At 40.0% G+C, this 11,449-nt stretch overlaps 1 long non-coding RNA gene across 1 annotated transcript; it reads left to right on the forward strand.

Annotated features, from left to right (window-relative positions):
• Positions 1–474: 474 nt before the first annotated feature.
• LOC139729810 (uncharacterized) lies at positions 475–8,904 on the forward strand. The gene is made up of 3 exons (XR_011710886.1): positions 475–571; positions 3,879–4,160; positions 8,616–8,904. It is a non-coding gene; the product is annotated as an uncharacterized lncRNA (long non-coding RNA).
• The last annotated feature ends 2,545 nt before the right edge of the window (positions 8,905–11,449 follow it).

Raw genomic sequence — 11,449 nt, forward strand, 5'->3', positions numbered from 1 at the left:
GACAAACCTCTGTTATGATTGCAATACACTATAAACATAGATATCAATTCCAGTGGAAACAAGTACAATTTTAGTACGTTTTTATCACAGTTGTAGGAGGAGTCACTTTAACGCTGATATTCAAAATGCGAGACAGTTTAGGTATTATCATTCAAATTGGAAAAAAAAAAATGTTTATTAACTGATTATGAGAATCTTGATCTTACATTGAAAACAAAGTTGTCTTAGCAGCTAAAATGTCGATATTTATTTTCCTTCTGTTCAGTAAATGCACTACCTACACATCTGTGGTCAGAAGCAGCAATGATCTCCTGGACGCTGAATTGGTCGTGTCACTACACCTATACTTTGCTTTTTCACTACAAAGTCGCTTCGACAGATCTTTGCCCTCGAGATAGTCGTGAATGGACTAACACCACTCAAAATGATTACAGAAATGATCAAGGGAGTGCTTATTTGAACGACTTGAGGCCACTTACTGCATATGAAGCCGTGGTGACACTCTGGTACCAACATGGACGACGGATAGAATCGAACACCATCTTGTTTACCACAGAGCCAAAATCATATGGTAAGCTAAGCAGCATTTTAATCATGCTTAAGTGCAATAGAGGTTCTCGCCAAGGCACTGGTTGTCACGAATTAATTTGCTGAGAAATTTGAAACAAGGCTTTCAAGTTACATGGTAATATACCTGTCACTCGCTTACTAAGTAGATAATAGAAAACTAATACCTCAAATGAAAATCATGCTGATATCAAGCTGAATTCTTGGAAACAACCCCCCCCCCCCAAAAAAAAAAGGAGGCATGTGGGTCCCAGCATTCATGTATAGTCTGTTCGTGTAAAGTTGCATGTGCTTCACGCGTTTCCAATCGTGACTTCGTTGTAGCCTTTTACGGCAAGGGAAAATGGCCGTGAATGGTCGATTGATTTTTCATTGATTGAATGCCTCATTTCCTAGTGGGTCAGAGCCTCTTCCCATGCCATTTTTTTAATTTCTTTTATAAACACGTATATGTACACACCAGGCGCGCCGGAAGCAGTTTTGGATTGGGGGGGGGGGGGCAAACATTGGAGGGGGCTCAAGATTAGACCATGCATATGTTACACAATACACACACACACACACACGCACACACATCTAATATATATATATATATATATATATATATATATATATGTAAAGTGGCGTACGGTGGGTCGAAACATGGGGGGAACCATAAAGTAATTTTGACGGTCTGTATGCCTGTGCGTGTGTGCGTGAGCAATAATGGGACTACAATACATTACGGAATGTGATACATTCAACAACGTAGTCATTGAGGAACATTGTAAGTTTTCCTTACATGGATTATGGAATGACGGTGTGAAACGATCGACAAATTAGATACTGTCAGCAACATAAGGTGAATGGCATAACAATAAAATGCGAGCGAGCGAAGCGAGCGAGCTTGAAAATTTTGATATTCTACAGTTCCAAAACTGGAGTTTTAATTGTAGCTACATATTTCGCTTTGAAATAAATGGGGGCGCATAGGGCGCAACTGCTGGCAATTATTGGCAGCAACGTTAGGAGAATGGCATAACGATTCAATGCGAGCGAGCAAAGCGAGCGAGCTTGAGAATTTTGACATTTTACAGTCCAAAAACTCCCGTTTGTAGTTATATCTTTCGCTTTGGAAATTAAGGGGGGGGGGGCATCGGACGCAACTGCTGGCAATTACTGGCAGCAACATTAGGAGAGTGGCATAACGATTCAATGTGAGCGAGCGAAGCGAGCGAGCTTGAAAATTTTGACATTTTACAGTCCCAAAACTCCCGTTTGTAGCTATATTTATCTTTCGCTTTAGAAATTAAGGGGTGGGGGCATCGGGCGCAACTACTGGCAATTACTGTCAGCAACATTAGGAGAATGGTATAACGATTCAATGCGAGCGAGCGAAGCGAGCGATCTTGAAAATTCTGACATCCTAGAGTCCAACAACTGCCGTCGTAGCTATATGTTTTTCGCTTCACACCGGGCTCAACTGCTGGATGCGAGCGAGCGAAGCAAGCGAGCTTGAAAATTTTGACATTTTACAGTCCAAAAGCTGCCGTTTGTAGCCATATTTTTCCCTTTTATTCATATACATATCTATTTTATTTTCTTTGTTTATTCATTTATTTTTGTTATCATTATTATTATTATTTTTTTTTTTTGGGGGGGGGGCTTTTTTTTTTTGGGGGGGGGGGCAAAAATGCGTTTTGCCCCCCCCCACTTTTTGGATGGGGGGGGGGGGGGGGGCGGCCGCCCCCCCCCCCCCCCCCCCTGCCCCCCCACTTCCGGCGCCTATGGTACACACCCATAAATTCAGTCATTCAGAAATTGTATCAGAAATTCAATAATCCAGTTTGAGAACGGGCAAATAATGTCTATTCGATACGAAACTATGATGTGCTCAACAATAAGTACCTACTGAAGCACTGAATCGTCAAGTGATAACTGGTTTACTACATCGTCTTTTGCGCATTGTTACGATAAATGAATGAAATAGGCCTACGTAAAGCAAAAAATAACGGTTTCGTCAGATGATGTTTCTCTTGATCTCAAGAAACACAAAACCGAAATTCATAGGGAGACGAATACAATGCTATTGACGATGATTGATGGCAAGAGATGAAAATAAGAGCTGGAACGTCCATAATCCAAACTTCATCCAAACTGGTCAAATAGAGCCAAAACGATATATGAAGATTACAACTACGACTCAGGTCAATGATATGGAAATAAAACTCATATTTAAGAGATTGTGTTGCAGTTTTGAACAGGTAAAGCGGAAATTCTAAGCTAATTTAGACAATTCCTCTTGTATTTATACGCACAAACAAATACTACCTTTGAATATTGCAGAAAGGAAGAGACGGGTATATCTTTAGATACTGAAAAGACAATGTTGTTAAAAGTAATGATAACTGGGATTCAGTTTATGATGCCTTTTGGAACAGTTTATACAGAAGAGCCCGTCTTCAAATCAACATGTTTGTGTCTCTGTGTGTGTGTGTGTGTGTGTGTGTGTGAGCGTACGCAAGCTCATGTGGGTGTGCAAAGACGACCAAAATGTAATTCCCTATATATCAGTAATCAGTGCCAGTCATCGTACAAAATGTTTATTTATCTATTGTATAAAATATGCACCATTTTTTTTTTCTGTTCTGAAAAATTGACTCAGTGTAGATTATGGACAACAATTAGTTGTGTTTGTGGAATATGCGTGTGTTTATGTCTACCTATGGAATATCATACACTTCTTTATTTCCCCTCATTTTTCACTCCTGAAACACACACACACACACACACACACACACACAAAAGGCTCGAGAAGTGTTTTTGATATAGTCGCATCATCATTCCTTATCAACAACATTGTGAAGAGATTACGTAATGTTAGAGAAATATTTATGATCCTAAAACTAAGGCTATTTTTACTATATAGGCCCTGCCTGGAAAGCTATACAATCTATGGCTGCTGGCCGGACGAGCGATCTCGCCCACAGCTTGTTTCTGTTCACTCGGGAGAATTCTTTGTCAATGAATATGTCAGTGAATATGAATTCAAGGTAACTTCAAAAACTGGATTAGTCAACATCGCAAAGAGCAGCTAATGAGAAGCTCTTGTGTGGTGTGCGGTTGCACTCGAACTGCAATAAAAGACCCCACCTCAATTTGAAATTTTCCTTCCTGTCCTGAAGGAATTTTGTTCCATTATGATAACTCTTTGCGTGCGTGTGTGTACGTGTGTGTGTGTGTGTGTGTGTGTGTGTGTGTGTTTATGTTTGCATAGTACTCCTGTGCTTTTTATTTCTTTTTTTTTACTTGTTTCGTTGGCATGCTTAAAGCACCGGGCCCCATAGCTCTTAACTCCATTACACAACCGGAAGGAAAACAAGTCCATTGGGGTCGCGTATGGCTTGGAAACCGTTTTGAAGCGTATGAAATTCAGCTCCTGCTGAACGATCGCCCTGTGACGTGTATTGAAATCAACGAGGCTAGTAACACCACCGTCACCTTCCACAACGCTCTTCTGTGTGTCCGCTATGTGTTCAGAGTTCGTGTTCGAAGACACTGGAAGAACGTTGGACGGTGGCAAGAGAAGAATATTACATTCCACGGCTTAAAAGGTAATCAAAAGTTTCTTAATAGAAAAGTTAATTGGAAGAATCGAATATTTCTATAAAGTATTTCATCACAGGTGCCATCTTTTAAAAATTCATACGTCTGTTTGATTTTGATAGAGTATAATTCCTGTAGACGCTTTGTTATATACTTCAATAGTCGCATGATGATCTCCAGCTTAAAAACAAACAAACAAAGAGTTCTAACTTCAAGCACGGATATGTCATTGTTGTATGTATGCGATACTGATTTCTTTCTCTCCATAATTAAATTGCTTGATCTATTTATAGGAGTAATCGTGTGCTATTCTACAGAAAGAAAAATAGTTCAGTTCTATTACGAACATTGTTTCTCTAGAAATACCAATTGACTGCGGTCCTCTGGCATGAAGACATTATCTCCCAATCTGATTGTATGGTGTTTTTTTTTTAATGAAATGATCCACAGCATTTGTAGATATCTTTTATAGAAACATTCAAAGGCGCAGACTCCTCCAAGAGAGTTAGCAATTGAATGCCTTGTGAAAAATGTGAGTTTTGAGTGAGGCTTTGAAGTGATCCAGTTTATGAATTTCACGGAGAAAAGATGGGTTCCATAGGCGATGAGCGATAGAGGAAAATTCTCGGTCTCCGTATACCTTGAGATGTGTAATAGACATCTGAAGAGTAAGGCCAGGGCGAGGCTGTCGTCGCTCGATTGGGGAAGACGGGTATCCTGGGGCCAGACCATAAATATCCTTAAAAGTGAGCAGTAGGATCTCGAAATCAATTCTATTCTTGATTGAAAGCCAATGCAGCTCAGCCAGGGGAGGGGTGATGTGATCATATTTCCTCAGCCCAGTGAGAAAGCGTGCTACTGCATTCTGTACTGCTTGAAGTCTGTTCAAGTCTGCAGGGGCCTGTTGCATAAAACTTACCGTAGAATTTCAATGGTAACTACCGTCAAAATTAGGCATCACAGCCAATCAGCATCAAGGATTATAAAATTTACCGCTAATTTGAAGACTTACCGCTAGAAAGGAGCGGTAAGTCCAGCGGTAAGGGTTTTATGCAACAGGGCCCAGATGGAAGGCCAGCTAGAATAATGTTACAAAAATCCAGTCTTGATGTTATGAGTGAATGGATAAGGCTTTTTGCTGCCGTCCTTGTAAGCAGAGTCTAACAGATGAAAAAAATCTTATTTTTCATTTGTGGAGAAGAAATGATGATCTTGTCATCATTGAGTTTCATGAAGTTCTTCACCTTTCATTGTCGGATATCAGACAGGCACAAGGTCATCGTCGTAGCTGCTGCTGTTTCTTCAGTTGCCCTCTTGGATCAAATGTCTCATAAAGCTGAGTGTCATCTGCATAGAAGTGGGGTTCCAAACCATGCAATGTTGACGTGCTGCGTTCCCAAGGGGGGAGGGGGGGGGGGGGAGGGGGAGTGTACAGTGTAACGAGTAAAGGTCCGAGGACTGAACCATGTGGGATGCCACAGGTCAGGAAGGCCTCCTTTGACACAGATCCATCGATGTTCACAGACTGTCTTCGGCAATGGAGATAAGATCTGAACCATTCCGGGGCAGTGGCGCTAACTATGAAATCCTGCTGCAGCCTGTGGAAGAGGACTTCGTGATCAATCGTGTCAAATGCAGCTGACAGATCCAAGAGAAGTACTATGGCTGCTTTCTTGTTGTCAACTGCTCGCAAGATGTCATCAGCTATTTTCAGAAGAGCGGTCTCTGCGCTGTGATCATGTCTCCTGTCAGTAGACTGCATGGGCTCATAGGGGCTGCAGTCCTGAAGATGTGACATTAGTCTTCTGCTTTTTCGAGGACTTTGGCAAGGAACGGCAAGTTAGATAATAGGTCGGTAACTGCTCATCTCATCCGGATTTAAGGGTGTGTCCTTAAATACAAGAGTAACATGAGCCAGCTTCAGTTCTTCTGGAAACATTCCTTCCTGTAAGGAACCACTGATTGTCCTAGAGATAGGAACGGCCACTAGTTCATAACTCTCTTTATCAGTTGAGCTTGGAATTGGATCCAAGGAACATGACTTTAGCAGGAAAGCTGCGGATAACTCTCTGTACCTCTACCGGAGTTGTGGGCGCGAGTGGAGTAAGACGCTCATCACATGAGGAAGTTATATCACTGTCTAACCCTGGCCCAATAGCAAAAGACATGTCTGACCGTAATTTGCATCTTCTAGACTCAATCTTACCGATAGAGTACCTTGAGAATTCAAAGGTTACACGACCAGGTGAGGAATGATGCAGTAGTGCCGTAGCTGCATTCCGTCTTCCGGTACTAAAGCTTGTTGATGATGACATAGAGTACCTTTTGGTCAGATCCACGATCAGTTGTTAGTTTATTGTAGTAGGCAGCTTTGGCACATATGAACGACTGCTTAAGTCGATCTCTCAGCTCTTTGAAGAGTTGCAACTGATTGATGAATTGTCCTACATCCACGTAAATAAGCACTGAATTGATCAGTGTTTTTAGCAGTAGCCATGATAAAAAATCATGGGCGTATATACAAAATTGTACTCGAGCAGGATTTGAACCTACGACCTCCTGATCTCCGAACTAGCGTCATCTCCACTAGACCACCGAGCCTCCGCCCGACAGCAAATGTTGGTTCTTTGAAGAGTTTTTTATCAGATTGGGCATGAATCCGCCTCCATCGCCTTTCGAGCTGTCGCGGCATGCGTTTGCATTAGCGATAACCTCATTTTACAGGGGACAGTCGGCTATTCCACAACAACAAACGTCTTCTCAAGAGCATGTTTGTCCAACAATTCCCTCAGAACCACATTATACTGATGAACTGAATCATTAACAGCGCCACAGGTGTTAGAAAACAGACTGGAATAAATCAGGTCCAACTTAAGCTGAGTCAAATAAATAAAGTCTTAAACCCACGGTATACGTAGGTGATCCTTTTCTTCTTCACGGGCTTATGTTTTTCAAGCTGAAGGAGACAAAGAACAGAGCTGTGATCTTATATCGAGCCCTGGATATGCACAGAATTTATGCTTATGGGTGATGGTCAGGTGTCCTGACTCGTAAGTAGGTTCATCCACAAAGCTTTAGTGTCACTGGATTGTTGGTTTTCCCAGTGGACATTAAAGTCACCAAGAATGAACAATTTTCCAGTGAGTGTGTTATTCTAAACTAAATGCAAATATATTTACTTTCTTTTTTAATTGGATAATATCTGTGCCTTGCAAATAAGTAATTTCACCACTGGACAATCGTTGGCAAACTTTACTTTTGAAGCATCAAGAAACATTTTGGTGTATTACTGTAGGAATTATGATTTTAATGAACACGTCAAAACCCATAAATAACAATGACAGAGGAACTCGTACACCTGGATGTATTTATGTAAGCAACGTGTCCGCCTTTGGACGTTGTTGTTAGAGAAAAGAATGAGGGGAAGAATAGATACCGAAAAAAAATAGTGAAAATGAATGTCAAGTTGTGATATTAGGTGAACATTTTATGTGAGAAAATGATACAGCTTCCTAACCTTGACTGTCTTCACAAAAACATATCACGTATATAATTTCTCGAGAATGCGAGTATGACGTCTTACTTCGTTTCATCGGGTCATCGCGTTCGTGTTGGGTGGTCGCGTTTCCCGACCTTATACGTCAATAACATGCCCTCATATACGGCGGATCGGCGTGTATTAATATAGCTGTACATGTCTTTTCTTAATGTAGGCTAATTCGTGTGTCCTATTCAGACATACAAATAAGTCTACAATAAAAAAGATATTGTACAAATGTAGAAAAATGCATGGTTGTTATACATACTTTATATCTACCTTGATTGTTTTGATTATTTGATTCGTCTTTATTTTGATGAGAAGAAAATCACATCGAGTGATGTTTGCGAAGTACTGATTATGAAAAAATACACACACACACACACACACACACACACCGAGGAATTATTGTTGTTAAAGGGAGAACCAAAACTTAGCACAAGTTTTAGGTGAGAATGGTTGTCCCATTATTTTCTAGATAAAAAGATAGATCACAACAAATTATACAACTGTAGTCCATAATACTCTAATAGGCCTAATTCATCAGCAACCTTTAACAAATGAAATTTTAGATTTTTACGAAATGGAAACTTTGTTCTTTTGCTCGCGAATACTTTCGGGTAAACGATTCCAAAACTTCGCCCTGCAAAAATTAACAAAACAAAATGAGTAACGAAACAAAATACGCACTACAGGTTGATTTACATTTATGGAGTCCTAGCATGTGATGTTGTTGCCTCTGGATCTACAGGTACGAATCGTCATAATATCATATTATCGTGAGAAACGTGGTAAAAATTCCCTTTGTATAAATCGTAGACAATAATGTTAATACTTCAAGCTCATGAAGTCTGTAAATATCTAATATTCATAGACTGGTGAAGAGTGGCTTAAAAGTTGTTCGTCATTGTGATATTTCTCTCAGTGTGGGCAAACACTACATCTTCGACAACAGCGGAAGTTTCGTGGTTACTCTTAGAGCAATGCAGCGATTCTACAGGGTTATTTTGGCGTGTAAGCTACAGGCCTGTGCGGAGAGCTGCCTGCCCAGATGAACGCCTTACCGACACTGAATGGAGACAAACCGAAGAGATAGCACTCAATTATGGACAAATATCGAACTTCAAGGAACTACGGGACCTTGAGCCTTCCACAACTTACAATATCAAAGTCCAGCTTGTGCGCAGAGGTGAAAACATCGCTTCAGTAGTCGTTCCTGTCACCACTTTTGCTTCAGAAATCGGTATGTCTTACACGAGAGAATGACTGCATTGTTGCTGACAAAGTGTAGAACCTATACATACTTCATAAACACAAACAAATATACCGATACACACATACACACAAAAGACCATCCTATCGCAATTTGATATACCTTTTTAATAATTTTTGGAAAATTTTCAGTTCTGTTTGGTTCATGTTGTAAGCCATATGTATATTTCATTTTATTTACCTTTCATGCATGTAGGCCTACATGAAGAACGTGGTATGTAGGCCCTATAAATCGTTACTTTTGGGTTGCAAACCATTGGTGAAAATTGGTGAAATGTTATGCTTGCCAAACTCATTTGTATGTGTTTATGTTATTGCCTTTTCAGTTTTATCCCCTTTTCTTTATCTTTCCCATGACACTTCTGTGCACACGATTAGCATCTTGTTGCTATGTTACTCTCATAGATACCTATAATGCAGATGAATATTGAACCAGGTTAGATTAAATCAATCTAAGTAGTCAAATTGGACTACTAGTATTTCATTTCAGTTTCATTTCGTTTACATATTGTCCATAAAATGGAAAATCTTCGTGAATAAAGTGGCATACACAATTACATATACATAGAGCACACATTTCAAGATAAAACAAAAAGGTAATAAAACAGCACATATCTCATTAATTCATTAATTTCATCCTGAAATAAAGGAGTGGATTTTTATAACATTTTCCAGACTTCCGTACTCTGTGTCAGGATTCAATGGGTACACAAAATCGTTCATCCGGACTGGATATCCCAAATGCGGGTTCAGGGATAATGCCCAAGAGAAAATTCTGTATTTATCTCAAACATCAATTTTGTTTTGATACAGGAGTATTGATAGCAATCAACTTCTTCAAGTGTGTGAGGTGGTAGGGAGACCTTGTTTTTTTTCTCTCTCTCTCTCTGCAGCCCTAGACCAAATTGTAAGCCTAATTAATCCTGGATCTGCACAAGTTGCAAAATTGCTAAAATTCACGATAAACCAATGTTATGTGGTTAGCTGCTCCGTCATTGATCCTGGGTAGATCTGAAAATATGTAAATCATTCATGGGCGCCTTACATGTTGATGACATCATAACTGCTGATTTCTCGTTTGTAATAATTTGTAATCATGATTCGTCACATCGTTATGTGTTTCTCTCAGTGTGGGCGAACGCTGCATCTACGGCAACAGTGGAAGTTTCGTGGACATTGTTCGAGCAGTGCAGCGATACTGCGGGATTATTTTGGCGTGTTCTGTACAGGCCTGTGCAGAGAGCTGCCTGCCCCGATGAACGCCTTACCGACACTGAATGGAGGGAAACCGAAGAGATAGCACTCAATTATGAACAAATACCAAACTTTAAGGAAATACGAGATCTTGAGCCTTCCACAGCGTACAACATCAAAGTCCAACTTTGGCGCCGAAATGTGTACCACACGTGGAACAGTGTAGTATCTTATTCAGCTGTTGTTAATACCACGACATTTGCTTCAGAAATCGGTACGTTATGCCAAGAGGAATGCATGATTACAAACGAAATCTACATACGTATAGACAAACATTAATGTACCAATACACTATATACACAGAAAGATTTTGATTTATTTTTCGAAACTTTCAATACCAATTTAATATACGTCTTTCGAATGGTTTTCCCCATCAAACTGTTGATGCCTCGCTGTAGCATGGCAACAATAACTCATAGAAAGCCACAACTGTGCAAAAGCCTGACAAAACTATAATGATATATCATTGAATTGAATTGAATTGAATTGAATTGAAAAGGTGTTTTATTGATCAATATCCGTCGCAGCCCTCAGGCTGAATTACAGACATTGTTAACAAAGGACCATGAATACATTAAAAATTATAGGAATGGTTTAGGTAAGGGGAAGTTGTAAGAAATGGCATAATGTGATCAGTGAAGCAAAGGCATATCTCTGATACAAGTTTTGTTTTAACTGCATTTATTGCAAAGTTTCCTGCCATATAAAGAGAGTGTAGAGGCAAGCATGGACATGAGAGCTGTAAAGCCTTTTATGAACATTACCACTGACTGAACTGTAGCGTTTACCGCACCGTAGGCCTACTGCTTCTCAGACCTAAGTATGGTTCTGTATTTATTTGGGATAAGAGTTGCACAATCTAGCTTCACAAACGAGACTTTCATCACAATGTCACGTTTGTTACTGGAATAACGTAGGAATGATTCCATTTGGACCATACGTACTGTAGGTACAGTATACTACGGTACACTTTGCGTGGGAGAGATATGTGGTAGATACAGCTGTATAGCCTTGTTTCTTTATTTTCATTTTTGTCATGCCCATGTTTTCAGCTAACGCCATAGGTGATGGACAAAAAGGGAATTGACATGGAATACAATGATCAAGGTTAGGGTAAGCTGTCGCTTCCCATGTGACTTTATTGCATACATCACGTTTCCATCTAATTATACCTTTTTTTTTCTGATTACATTTCATATTTGCGGATACAGGGTCGTTATCGGCGGAGTGGGT

The sequence above is a fragment of the Diadema antillarum genome, unplaced genomic scaffold (genome assembly GCF_040938485.1).
Source record: "Diadema antillarum isolate AM-2024a unplaced genomic scaffold, OU_Dant_1.0 seq00000264_RagTag, whole genome shotgun sequence".
NCBI classification, from domain to species: domain Eukaryota; kingdom Metazoa; phylum Echinodermata; class Echinoidea; order Diadematoida; family Diadematidae; genus Diadema; species Diadema antillarum.